Source organism: Sminthopsis crassicaudata, chromosome 6, assembly GCF_048593235.1.
Source record: "Sminthopsis crassicaudata isolate SCR6 chromosome 6, ASM4859323v1, whole genome shotgun sequence".
Taxonomy (NCBI): domain Eukaryota; kingdom Metazoa; phylum Chordata; class Mammalia; order Dasyuromorphia; family Dasyuridae; genus Sminthopsis; species Sminthopsis crassicaudata.
This window is the reverse complement of record NC_133622.1, coordinates 197,615,881-197,628,930: the sequence shown is the minus strand read 5'-3', so window position 1 is coordinate 197,628,930 and position 13,050 is coordinate 197,615,881. Positions and strand designations below refer to the sequence as shown.

Genomic DNA, 13,050 nt, shown 5'->3' with positions numbered 1-13,050 from the left:
CAAAGTTTCAAGATACAAAATAAATCCACCTAAATCCTCAGCATTTTTACATATTACCAACACAATCCAACAGCAAGAGATACAAAGAGAAATTCCATTCCAAACAAATGTTGAGAGTATAAAGTATTTGGGAATCCATCTACCAAAGAATAGTCAGGAATTATATGAGAAAAATTACAAAACACTTGCCACAAAAATGAAGTCAGATTTAAATAATTGGAAAGACATTCAGTGCCCTTGGATAAGCAGAGCGAATATTATCAAGATGACAATACTCTCTAAATTAATCTATTTATTTAGTGCTACACCAATCAGAAACTATTTTAATGACCTAGAAAAAATAACAACAACATTCATAGGAAAGAACAAAAGGTTGAGAATTGCAAGGGAAGTAATGAGAAAAAAAAATAATCAAATGAAGGTAGCCTAGCTGTACCTGATCTAAAGTATATTATAAAGCAGCAGTCACCAAAACCATTGGGTGTTGGCTAATAAATAGACTAGTTGATCAGTGGAATAGGTTAGCTTCACAGGGCAAGATATTGAATAAAAATAGCAATCTAGTTTTTGACAAACCCAAAGATCCCAGATTTTGGAATACGTATTCATTATTTGACAGAAACTGCTGGGAAAACTGGAAATTATTATGGTAGAAACTAGGCATGGACCCACACTTAACAGCAAATAGGGAGAAAAGATCAAAATGGGTCCATGAGTTAGGAATAAAGAATGAGATCATAAATAAATAAGAGGAACAAAGGAAAGTTTATCTCTCAGACTTGTGGAGGAAATATAACTTGCGCAGATTAACAGAGGAAGAAGTAAGAAGTCTAAATAGTCCCATTTCGGAAAAAGAAATAGAACAATTTATTAACCAACACCCTAAGAAAAAATCCTCAGGAAGAGATGGATTGACATATGAATTCTACTACACATTGAAAGAACAACTAACTCTAATACTATATAAACTATTTGAAAAAAAAAAATGAATTGAAGGAGGCCTACCAAATTCCTTTTATGCCCCAGACATGGTACTGATACCTAAAACCAGGTAGATTGTAAACAGAGAAAGAAAACTAAAGACCATTTTCCTTCTTGAATATTGATGCTAAAATCTTAAATAAGATATTAGCAAAAAGACTTCAGAGAATCATCCCCAGGATAATACACTACGATCAAGCAGGATTTATACCAGCAGTGCTGGGTTGGTTTAATATTGGGAAAACTATTAGTATAATTGTCCATATTAATAATCAAATTACTAAAAACCATATGATCTTCTCAATAGATGCAGAAAAAGCATTTGATCAAATCCAACATCCATTCCTACAAAAAAAGACTTGAGAGTATAGGAATAAATGAACTATTCCTTAAAATGATAAGGAACCTATATTTAAAACCGTCAGCAAATATCTTAGGAACTTTTCCCTGTAAGATAAGGAGTGAAACAAGGTTTCCCACTATCACCATTACTATTCAATATAGTACTACAAACGCTAGCCTCGGCAAAAAGAGCCGAGAAAGAGATTCAAAAATTAAGAGTAGGAAATGAGGAAATAAAACTATCAATCTTTGCAGATGACATTATGGTATACTTAGAGAACCCCAAAGACTCTGCTAAAAAAGCTATTATAAACAATTCAGAACTTTAGCAAAATTGCAGGATACAAAATAAATCCACAGAAATCCTCAGCATTTTTATACATTAGCAACACAATCCAACAGCAAGAGACACAAAGAGAAATTCCATTCAAAATAACTGTCGATAGTACAAAATATTTGGGAATATATCTAACAAAGGAAAGTCAGGAGCAAAATTACGAAACACTTGCCAGAAAAATGAAGTCAGATTTAAATAATTAGAAAGACGTTCAATGCTTTTGGATAGGCCGAGAGAATATAATGAAGATGACAATACTCCCTAAACTAATCTATTTATTCAGTGCTATACCAATCTGACTCCCAAGGAACTTTTTTAAAGACCTAGAAAAAATAACAACAGAATTCATATGGAACAACAGAAGTTCAAGAATTTCAAGGTAAGTAATGAAAAAAAAAAGGAAGGTGGTCTAGCTGTCTAGCTGTACCTGATATAGAACTATATTATAAAGCAACAGTCACCAAAACCATTTGGTATTGCTTAAGAAATAGACTAGTTGTTCAGTGGAGTAGCATAGGTTCACAGGGCAAGATAGTGAATAAAAATAGCAATCTAGTGTTTGACAAACCCAGAGATCCCAACTTTTGGCATAAGAATTCATTATTTGACAAAAACTGCTGGAAAAACTGGAAATTAGTATGGGAGAAACTAGGCATGGACCCACACTTAAGATCAAAATGGGTCCATGATTTAGGCATAAAGAACGAGGTCATAAATAAATTAGAGGAACATAGGATAGTTTACATCTCAGACTTGTGGAGGAGGAAGGATTATGTGACCAAAGGAGACCTAGAGATCATTATTGATCACAAAATAGAAAATTTAGGTTACATCAAATTAAAAAGTTATCACAGGGGGGGAAAACTAATGCCAGGAAGATTAGAAGGGAAGTAACCAATTGGGAAAACATTTTTACAGTTAAAGGTTCTGAGAAAGGCCTCACTTCCAAGATATAGAGAGAATTGATGCTAATTTATAAGAAAACAAGCCATTCTCAAATTGAAAAAGGGTGAAAGGATATGGACAATTTTCAGATGATGAAATTAAAACTATTTCCACTCACAAGTTCCAAATCACAAGTGTGAGATACCACTACACACCTGTCACATTCGTTAAGATGACAGGAAAAAACAATGATGAATGTTGGAGGGGCTGTGAGAAAATTGGGAAAATGATGCCTTGCTGGTGGAGTTGTGAAAGAATCCAACCATTCTGCAGAGCAATCTGGAATTATGCCCCAAAAGTTATCAAAATCTGCCAATCCGTTGACCTAGCAGTGCTACTACGGGGCTTATATCCCAAAGAAATCCTAAAGAAGGGAAAATGACTTGTATGTGCCAAAATGTTTGTGGCAGCACTTTTTGTAGTGGCTAGAAACTGGACAATGAACGGATGTCCATCAATTGGAGAATGGTTGGGTAAATTATGGTATAAGAATGTTATGCAATATTCTTGTTCTGTAAGAAATGACCAACAGGAGGAAAACAGAGAGGCTTGGAGAGACTTACATCAACTGATGCTGAGTCAAACGAGCAGAACTAGGAGATCATTATACACTTCAACAATGATACTGTATGAGGTTGTGTTCGAATGGAAGTGGATATCTTCAACATAGACAATAGCTAATACAAGTCCACTTGATCAATGATGGAGAGAATCAGCTACACCCAGAACCTGAACACTGGGATATGTAAAGTGAGAGCATTTTGTTTGTTTGCTTTTTATTTTTCTTCACAGATTATTTTTACCTTCCGAATACAATTCTTCCTTTGCAATAACAACAACAATAAAATTTGGTTCTGCACATATATATTGTACCAAGAATATACTATAAGATATTTAAATATGTATGGCAATGCCTGCCCTCTATGGGAGGGCCTAGTGGGGAAGTACGGGAATAATTCAGAACAGAAAGGAGTACAAGGGATAATGTTGTAAAGAAAAATATGCCAGTGTACTGTCAAAAAAAATGTGCTATAATCAAAACTCAATAAAAAATAATGATAACTTGCTGGCATTTGTACTATTTTATAATTATAATCTCATTTGACTCTCACAACAACTTAGGCAATAGAGATTATTGTAAACAACGTTTCACTATTGAGCAAACTGAGAGCAGATGTAAAATGACTTGTTTAAGGTCAAAATATATAGTAAGTTTTGGAAGAAAAATTGGAACTCTAAGTCTTCCTGCCTTGAAGCCCCTGCCCTCTATCAGCTGTACAATCTCACTTTCACCCTTTCTGGTGTTGTAATAGATAAGTTGTCGGCTCCCTTCTAGGAGAAGAAATTGGTCATGGCACTAGAAAAATTTAACAGTACTCACAGTAGGAGTAATAATAGTAATAGAAGTAAGAGTAGCAATAGTAGTAGTAGTAGTAGTAGTAGTAGTAGTAGTAGTAGTACTAGTGGTAGTGCTAGTAGTAATTATAGTAATAGTAGGGACCAAGGAGTAGTTTTAGTAGTAGGAGGTGGAGGAGTAGAAGAAGTAGGAGTAGTATGAGTAGTAACAGGAATAGGAGTAGGAATAATAGTAGTAGAAGTAGTAGTAATAGCAACAGTAATGATGATAGGAATAGGAGTTACACTATAGTAGGAGTAGGAGTAGGAGTAGGAGGAGGAGTAGTAGTAGTAATAGTAATAATAAAAGTGGTAGTAGAAATAATAGTAGTAGTGGTAGTAAAAGGAGTATTAATAGGAATAGGAGCAATGATAGTACTAGTAGCAGGAGGAAGAGATCTACAAGGAATAATAACAGTAATAAGAGTGGCAGTAATTGTAGTAGTTGGTGGAAGAGTAATAGTAGTAATCATAGGAGTAATACTAATAGGAGTAGGAAGAGGAGTAATAGTAGAAATAGTAGTAATAATAATAGGGGTAAGAGTACAAGTAATAATAGTAGTAATAAGAGAATTATCTGACCTTTACACAGTGCTTCACCATCTCCCGAATTCTATAGATCATCTCCTCAAATGCTACCCCTAAGGCTCAGACCAAGTCTTGTGGGAACAGCCAGACTCTCCCATCCTTGGGCCAGGGAGATGCATGTCCTGTTATTTCGGGTTCGGTACCTGTGTTCCAGGCTTCAGGGAAGAAACGAGATCTTTCAACATTTTGGCTTCTGATATCGTCACCCCACCAACCACAAAGAGGATCTGGAGTGGATGGTCACCGGGATGAGGGCGGCCCACCTCTAACAGTCACCACAACAAGGATGGGGTCAGCCCTCAGAAGGGAATGCCAGGTTAATGTTGCTACAAATGAACTATATAAAATCCAAGAGAAAATATATGACTCATTAATGATCAAATACAGATCTTACATTAGGACACAATGTTGCTAGATTTTCACTGTGGAATCACAATTTTAGAACTGGAAATGTAGTTTCCTAGTGGTCATGGAGCTCAACTATCTCATTTAACATGTGAGGAAACTGAGGCTCAGGGAGTTTAAAGTGATAATATAAAGTCATGAAAGTAAGAAATAAACAGCAGAGCAAAATACCACTTGTTTAATGTTACTTTATTACAGTGTCTTTCCCCTACCCCATCCCACCACTTTTTTTTTTTTTTAAGAGTAAATATGTTTAGTTATAGGTTAGAAGATTGGAGTATGGAAATATACACACACATATATGGACACCCATACACCCATATATAATGAACACTTAGAGGTAACACGATAGTATTAACAGGATCTGTTTGAATCTTGTCTCTGCCACTTACAACTTGTATGCGCTTGAACAATATATTAACTATACTAAACCTCCTTGTGTCTCAGTGACTTTCTTTGTAAAATATGGAAGTAGAAACCCTGAAATATTGCTGCCAGCTCAAAATCCACGATGCTGTGACTCTACTTGAAAACAAATAGTTCTCAGAGGCTTATCCTCTGTGGAGCAAACATGATTGTATCATTCCCAATTTACAGAGGAGGAAATTGAGGCAAACACAGATTAAGTGACTTGCCCAGAGTCCTACAGCTGGTGTTTGAAATCAGTTGCTGATTCAAGGGAGGTCCAACAGTGTTATCCACTGAACCAGCCAGCTGCCTATAATTTTAGAAAAAGTCTTCATCTATATGTAATTGAATTTAACAAGCATTTATGAAACCTCTAATATGAGCAAGTCATCTTTTTTCTGGGAACCAGCCATAGGATGAGGAAAAAGAAAATAGTTTCCGAACTAAAAGAATTTGCTTTTGTTTGTTTGTTTGCTTTTAAGTGTAGGCTCTCTATTTCCCAGATTATTTGTACTTCTAGTATATATATATAGGGCTAGTCAGCAACCAGGCCCTACCTTGATCTCCTATTAACACTGACTGCAGGAGGGAAGCTGCAGGTACATTATCTCTATGTAGATGCTTTACCTTCATGAACAGGTTAAATCCCGTTTTAAGTCGATCCCGAGGCTTAAGATGCGTTCAATATCGCCAGCATCTGGTCACAACTGGTTCAGTATCTCCTCTGCTTCAGCAGTGGCTTATAGGATGCCTGAAAAGGTAAAATGTTACAGCATAAGTGAAAGATATGTGTCCAATTGATCTACTAGAATAACCATCCACAAAATGCAATTTTGGGGGGGCGTGGGGGAAGAGGGGAAGAAAGAGAAGTCAACAATTTCCCAAGCCAGATAGAAAGCAACCATTTTAGCTTCTATAATATTGAAGAATAAAATATAATAGTTTAATACTGACGTGAAGGCAGTCTCAATCTATGACAGCAGCCCTTGGTATCATGCTGATGAGGGCCCAAATGGATCTCTCTCTCCAGTAATTTATTTACTGATTTACCTAACCCTCCATTGACTCCTTCATTATCTATGTATAATTTAAGGCAGCTATTCATTCTCTTCTGCCTATAAATCTCTTTTCTACCTATAAATCTCGTTTCTTCTCCTAAATCACTTTTTTAACTATATATATCTCTTTTCTACCTATGTATCGCTTTTTTCATATAAATCTCTTTTCTAACTATAAATCACTTTTTTTTTCCTATAAATATCTTTTCTACCTATAAACTTTTCTACTATAAATCTATCTTTTCACTTATCTACCGATCATTATCTATTTAACTATGCATCAAGTGTATCTATTGAATCTATTTGTTTACCCTATCTATCCCATCTATCTATCAGCACTTATCTATGTATCTAGTCTATTAGTCTATTTGTCCACTCATCTATTCTTCTATTCACATAATACTCCCTTGGCTGTCAGGATCCAACTGGGTTGTTGGGGAGAGAACATCCCCTTTAAGTCAGAAAACCTTGGGTGTTCTCAGGCGTGTCACAATGGGCATGACACAATGAGGTCTCCATGGAGAAGGTAAGCAAAGCAAATGCTCATCAGATGAGGGTAGTGCTCACCTGGTATGTGGGTTTTTTTTCTTTTTAAAAATTGTTTGAGGAAAGCTTTTTATTTACAAAACATATGAAGGGGTAAGTTTTTAACACTGACCCTTGCAAAACCTTCTCTTCCAACTTTTCCCCTCCTTCCTTCCACCTCTTCCCCTAGATGACAGGGAAGATGACAGGGGATTCACATGTTAAATATATGAAAATATATGCTTAATCCAATGTATGTAAAAATATTTATACAATTATCTTGCTTATGCATAGATTGTCTTCCTAGTTCTTTTTGTTGACATCATTTTCCCCAATAGAATATAAATTTTGCGGGCAAGACCATTTTGTTTTTACCTTTATGTCTCCAGGGTCTAGTGAAATATACGACCCCTAGTAAGTATGTAATATATGTTTGCTCCTTGTTTAATTGAGCTTTGCTGATTGAGTAGTCTAAGGAAGATGGATGAGCTGGGCTACCAGATGAATGATATGGTCACAAAGGACACAGGGACCAGAAACTGGGGACATGAGTAGAAGCACCAGCGGGAAAGGGAGCCAAGCCCACATATTGCTCTTGGGATGGAGCCTAGGGTTTGGCTGCAAAGCAGAAGGAGCTAGGGCCACGGTTAAGACCCCAGACCGCTTCATCCGGTACCTTTCATCATGTAGAATTTGGAAAACACCCCATTGAACGCTGCAGATCTAGAATCCCCTTGTTAATTAGGCCAGGGTTGTCTGTACAAGACAAGATCTGTTTCAATCTCGCCTCTATTTTGCTGACCTGTTGCCTCAGTTTCTTTAACTGAGAGAGTGGATATTAGCACCTACCTCCCAGTGATGTTCAGGAGAGAATATGTGTAAAGTGCTTAGCACAGTGCTTGGTACATAGGAGTTTAATAAATGCTTGTTTCCTTAATAAATATTGGTAAATCGGAAGTGATTCGAAGTGGAAAAATGGCAGAGCTACCAAGGAAAAACTCCAACAGTTCTTGCCCTCAAGAAGGTGGTTTTCTGTAGATGAGACCCTCCAAGCCCAAGCCCAGAAGTGGAAAGCCCAAGATGGAGGATGAGAAGGTGCTGTCAGAGAGCAATCCAGACCTCCTCCTCTTCCACCCTCTGGGAGGATTCCCAAGGCCAAGCTAAGGACTAGCTCTGGAAGCCGGCTTGACTGGCTTGTCCAGGGTCTTCTGGGGCCCTTCAGCCAATTAAGGCTGCATCCTGCTTGGGAGTTAGTTTGGTTTCATTTTCTTGCCAGAGCCTGTACATCAATTCCCAAGAGGTATTGTTCCAGCTTTATCAATCAGTGCAAACATCTTTTGTGGCTAACCTGACCTTTGCCACTATCTATGGAATCAAATCAGACGGGGTTTTCCCATCTCCAATCTTGCCGTCTCCAGAGCACCCATTTGCTTTTCTAGCACTCTTACTATCCCCCTTCTTCATCCAGGGGATTTAGGTTCCCAGCTTCTGAAGAAAGGTTAGATTTTCAGAAACAGAAGTTTGACATTTCAGTCATATAGATTATAATGAGCACAAGTCAGGCAGAAGAAACTTCAAAGGGGGAATGGGGGGCTCTAGCACAAGCCTGTGGGGACACCAATTATTTTCTGGCTCAGCCTTCCCCTAGAGCTGAGGGGAAGCACCTGGATGCAAATCTCTAAGCCAGTCCCTTGTCATTCTGAATTGCCCTTCTGGTGTAGAATGGCTGCTCTGCTCCTCCAGGAAGATCCAAAAGACTTCAGCAGGGCCAGTTCCGAGCTTCTCTGGAACTTCTCTGGCTAGAACACAACAGCCCTGCTGCTTGTTAACCCCCACTACCTCTTTGCTCCCAGATTTTCAGACGGTCCCCAGCCTCTGATGGCAAAGGGCCTGCTTACAGTTTTTTCACAATCTCAAAGAAGAACAAATCTGCCTCCCTCTCTTATTCCCAAACCCAGATAGGATAGCCAGCTTTACCCATCAGCAGTATGGGCTAGCTGCAAATAAGGGAAAAATGTTGTTTACCCAATAAGTTTGCCAACAAGTATTTCTTTAGGATTAACCAGCTGGCAAATATAATCATCAGAAAGTAAAGAAGAAACTGGGAAATATCACTAATCATGTGGGAGCTGAAAGAATGACAACTTGAAACTTTTGGAAACAGAAAAAAAACATTTTTTATTTTTAAAAACACATCAAACTCAGAAACATCATCTCTCCCCTTCCCCCCACCAGTACAATAAACTCCAAAGTATAGATATCAAAACTCCCCAACAATCAAACTCAGAAACATCCTCTCTCCCCTTCCCCCCACCAGTGCAATAAACTCCAAAGTATAGATCAAAACTCCCCAACAACAATCTAAATCCCGTTTCAAGTAGATTTCCAAAGACATGTTTTCAATATCGCCAGAATCTGGTCACTCTGGCTTCAGTATCTCCTTTGCTTCATTATTGGCTTATAGGTTGCCTGAAAAGATAAAATGTGAAAGCATAAGTGAAAGATATGTGTCCATTTGATATACTGGAAAAACCATCCACGAACTGCTATATTTTGGGGGGGGTTGTATGTATATTTTAATCCAGCTATTCATTCTCTTCTGCCTATAAATCTGTTTTCTACTTCTAAATCCCTTTTTTTAATCTAAATATCTCTTTTCTACCTATAAATGGCTTTTCTTCCTATAGAGCTGTTTGCTACCTATAAATCACTTTTCTTCCTATAAATCACTTTTCTACCTATAAACTTTTCTACTATAAATCTATCTTTTCACTTATCTATCCATCATTATCTTTTTAACTATGCATTAAGTGTATCTATTCAATCTATTTGTTTATCTTCTCTATCCCATTCATCCATCACCAGGAATCTATGTATCTAGTCTATCAGTCTATTAGTCCACTCATGCATTCTTCTATTCACATACTACTCCCTTTTCCTGTCAGGATCCAACTGGGTTGTTGGGAAGAGAACATCACCTTGAAGTCAGAAAACTTTGAGTGTTCTCCGGCATGTCACAATGAGCATCACACAATGAGGTCTCCATGGCCAAGGTAAGCAAGTCAACTGCTCATCTGATGAGGATTGTGCTCAGGCTTTATGCGCAAGTCTTCTTTTAACAATACTTTTTAGGAAACCTCTTTATTTAGAAAACATATGGACTTCCGGACAAAGGAGTAGTGGCAGTAGTAGGAGGTGGAGGCGTAGAAGAAGTAGGAGTAGTATGAGTAGTAACAGTAATAGGAAGAGGAATAAAAGTAGTGATAGAAGTAGTAAAAAGAGTAGTAATGATAAAAGTAATAGTAATGGTAGTAGTACTAATAATAATAGGAGTAGGAATAATAGTAGTAGAAGAAGTAGTAATAGCAACAGTAATAATGATAGGAATAGGAGTGACACTAGTAGGAGTAGGAGTAGCAGTAGCAGTAGGAGTAATAGTAATAGTAAAAGTGGTAGTAGAAATAATAGTAGTAGTGGTAGTAAAAGGAGTATTAATAGGAATAGGAGCAATGATAGTACTAGTAGCAGGAGGAAGAGATCTAGAAGGAATAATAACAATAATAAGAGTGGCAGTAATTGTAGTAGTTGGTGGAAGAGTAATAGTAGTAATCGTAGGAGTAATACTAATAGGAGTAGGAAGAGGAGTAATAGTAGAAATAGTAGTAATAATAATAGGGGTAAGAGTACAAGTAATAATAGTAGTAGTAAGAGAATTATCTGACCTTTACACAGTGCTTCACCATCTCCCGAATTCTATAGATCATCTCCTCAAATGCTACCCCTAAGGCTCAGACCAAGTCTTGTGGGAACAGCCAGACTCTCCCATCCTTGGGCCAGGGAGATGCATGTCCTGTTATTTCGGGTTCGGTACCTGTGTTCCAGGCTTCAGGGAAGAAACGAGATCTTTCAACATTTTGGCTTCTGATATTGTCACCCCACCAACCACAAAGAGGATCTGGAGTGGATGGTCACCGGGATGAGGGCGGCCCACCTCTAACAGTCACCACAACAAGGATGGGGTCAGCCCTCAGAAGGGAATGCCAGGTTAATGTTGCTACAAATGAACTATATAAAATCCAAGAGAAAATATATGACTCATTAATGATCAAATACAGATCTTACATTAGGACACAATGTTGCTAGATTTTCACTGTGGAATCACAATTTTAGAACTGGAAATGTAGTTTCCTAGTGGTCATGGAGCTCAACTATCTCATTTAACATGTGAGGAAACTGAGGCTCAGGGAGTTTAAAGTGATAATATAAAGTCATGAAAGTAAGAAATAAACAGCAGAGCAAAATACCACTTGTTTAATGTTACTTTATTACAGTGTCTTTCCCCTACCCCATCCCACCACTTTTTTTTTTTTTTAAGAGTAAATATGTTTAGTTATAGGTTAGAAGATTGGAGTATGGAAATATACACACACATATATGGACACCCATACACCCATATATAATGAACACTTAGAGGTAACACGATAGTATTAACAGGATCTGTTTGAATCTTGTCTCTGCCACTTACAACTTGTATGCGCTTGAACAATATATTAACTATACTAAACCTCCTTGTGTCTCAGTGACTTTCTTTGTAAAATATGGAAGTAGAAACCCTGAAATATTGCTGCCAGCTCAAAATCCACGATGCTGTGACTCTACTTGAAAACAAATAGTTCTCAGAGGCTTATCCTCTGTGGAGCAAACATGATTGTATCATTCCCAATTTACAGAGGAGGAAATTGAGGCAAACACAGATTAAGTGACTTGCCCAGAGTCCTACAGCTGGTGTTTGAAATCAGTTGCTGATTCAAGGGAGGTCCAACAGTGTTATCCACTGAACCAGCCAGCTGCCTATAATTTTAGAAAAAGTCTTCATCTATATGTAATTGAATTTAACAAGCATTTATGAAACCTCTAATATGAGCAAGTCATCTTTTTTCTGGGAACCAGCCATAGGATGAGGAAAAAGAAAATAGTTTCCGAACTAAAAGAATTTGCTTTTGTTTGTTTGTTTGCTTTTAAGTGTAGGCTCTCTATTTCCCAGATTATTTGTACTTCTAGTATATATATATAGGGCTAGTCAGCAACCAGGCCCTACCTTGATCTCCTATTAACACTGACTGCAGGAGGGAAGCTGCAGGTACATTATCTCTATGTAGATGCTTTACCTTCATGAACAGGTTAAATCCCGTTTTAAGTCGATCCCGAGGCTTAAGATGCGTTCAATATCGCCAGCATCTGGTCACAACTGGTTCAGTATCTCCTCTGCTTCAGCAGTGGCTTATAGGATGCCTGAAAAGGTAAAATGTTACAGCATAAGTGAAAGATATGTGTCCAATTGATCTACTAGAATAACCATCCACAAAATGCAATTTTGGGGGGGCGTGGGGGAAGAGGGGAAGAAAGAGAAGTCAACAATTTCCCAAGCCAGATAGAAAGCAACCATTTTAGCTTCTATAATATTGAAGAATAAAATATAATAGTTTAATACTGACGTGAAGGCAGTCTCAATCTATGACAGCAGCCCTTGGTATCATGCTGATGAGGGCCCAAATGGATCTCTCTCTCCAGTAATTTATTTACTGATTTACCTAACCCTCCATTGACTCCTTCATTATCTATGTATAATTTAAGGCAGCTATTCATTCTCTTCTGCCTATAAATCTCTTTTCTACCTATAAATCTCGTTTCTTCTCCTAAATCACTTTTTTAACTATATATATCTCTTTTCTACCTATGTATCGCTTTTTTCATATAAATCTCTTTTCTAACTATAAATCACTTTTTTTTCCTATAAATATCTTTTCTACCTATAAACTTTTCTACTATAAATCTATCTTTTCACTTATCTACCGATCATTATCTATTTAACTATGCATCAAGTGTATCTATTGAATCTATTTGTTTACCCTATCTATCCCATCTATCTATCAGCACTTATCTATGTATCTAGTCTATTAGTCTATTTGTCCACTCATCTATTCTTCTATTCACATACTACTCCCTTGGCTGTCAGGATCCAACTGGGTTGTTGGGGCGAGAACATCCCCTTTAAGTCAGAAAACC

The 13,050-nt window shown here is 37.4% G+C and overlaps 2 long non-coding RNA genes across 2 annotated transcripts; one reads left to right on the top strand and one right to left on the bottom strand.

Moving 5' to 3' along the window:
• Positions 1–6,962: 6,962 nt before the first annotated feature.
• On the top strand, positions 6,963–11,285 carry LOC141547922 (uncharacterized). Its single transcript, XR_012483697.1, has 3 exons — positions 6,963–6,985; positions 9,930–10,037; positions 10,717–11,285. It is a non-coding gene; the product is annotated as an uncharacterized LOC141547922 (long non-coding RNA).
• Positions 9,137–13,009, bottom strand: LOC141547923 (uncharacterized). Its single transcript, XR_012483698.1, has 4 exons — positions 12,480–13,009; positions 12,153–12,276; positions 10,707–10,867; positions 9,137–9,453 (listed from the first exon to the last, which is right to left on the bottom strand). It is a non-coding gene; the product is annotated as an uncharacterized LOC141547923 (long non-coding RNA).
• Between the last annotated feature and the right edge of the window lie 41 nt (positions 13,010–13,050).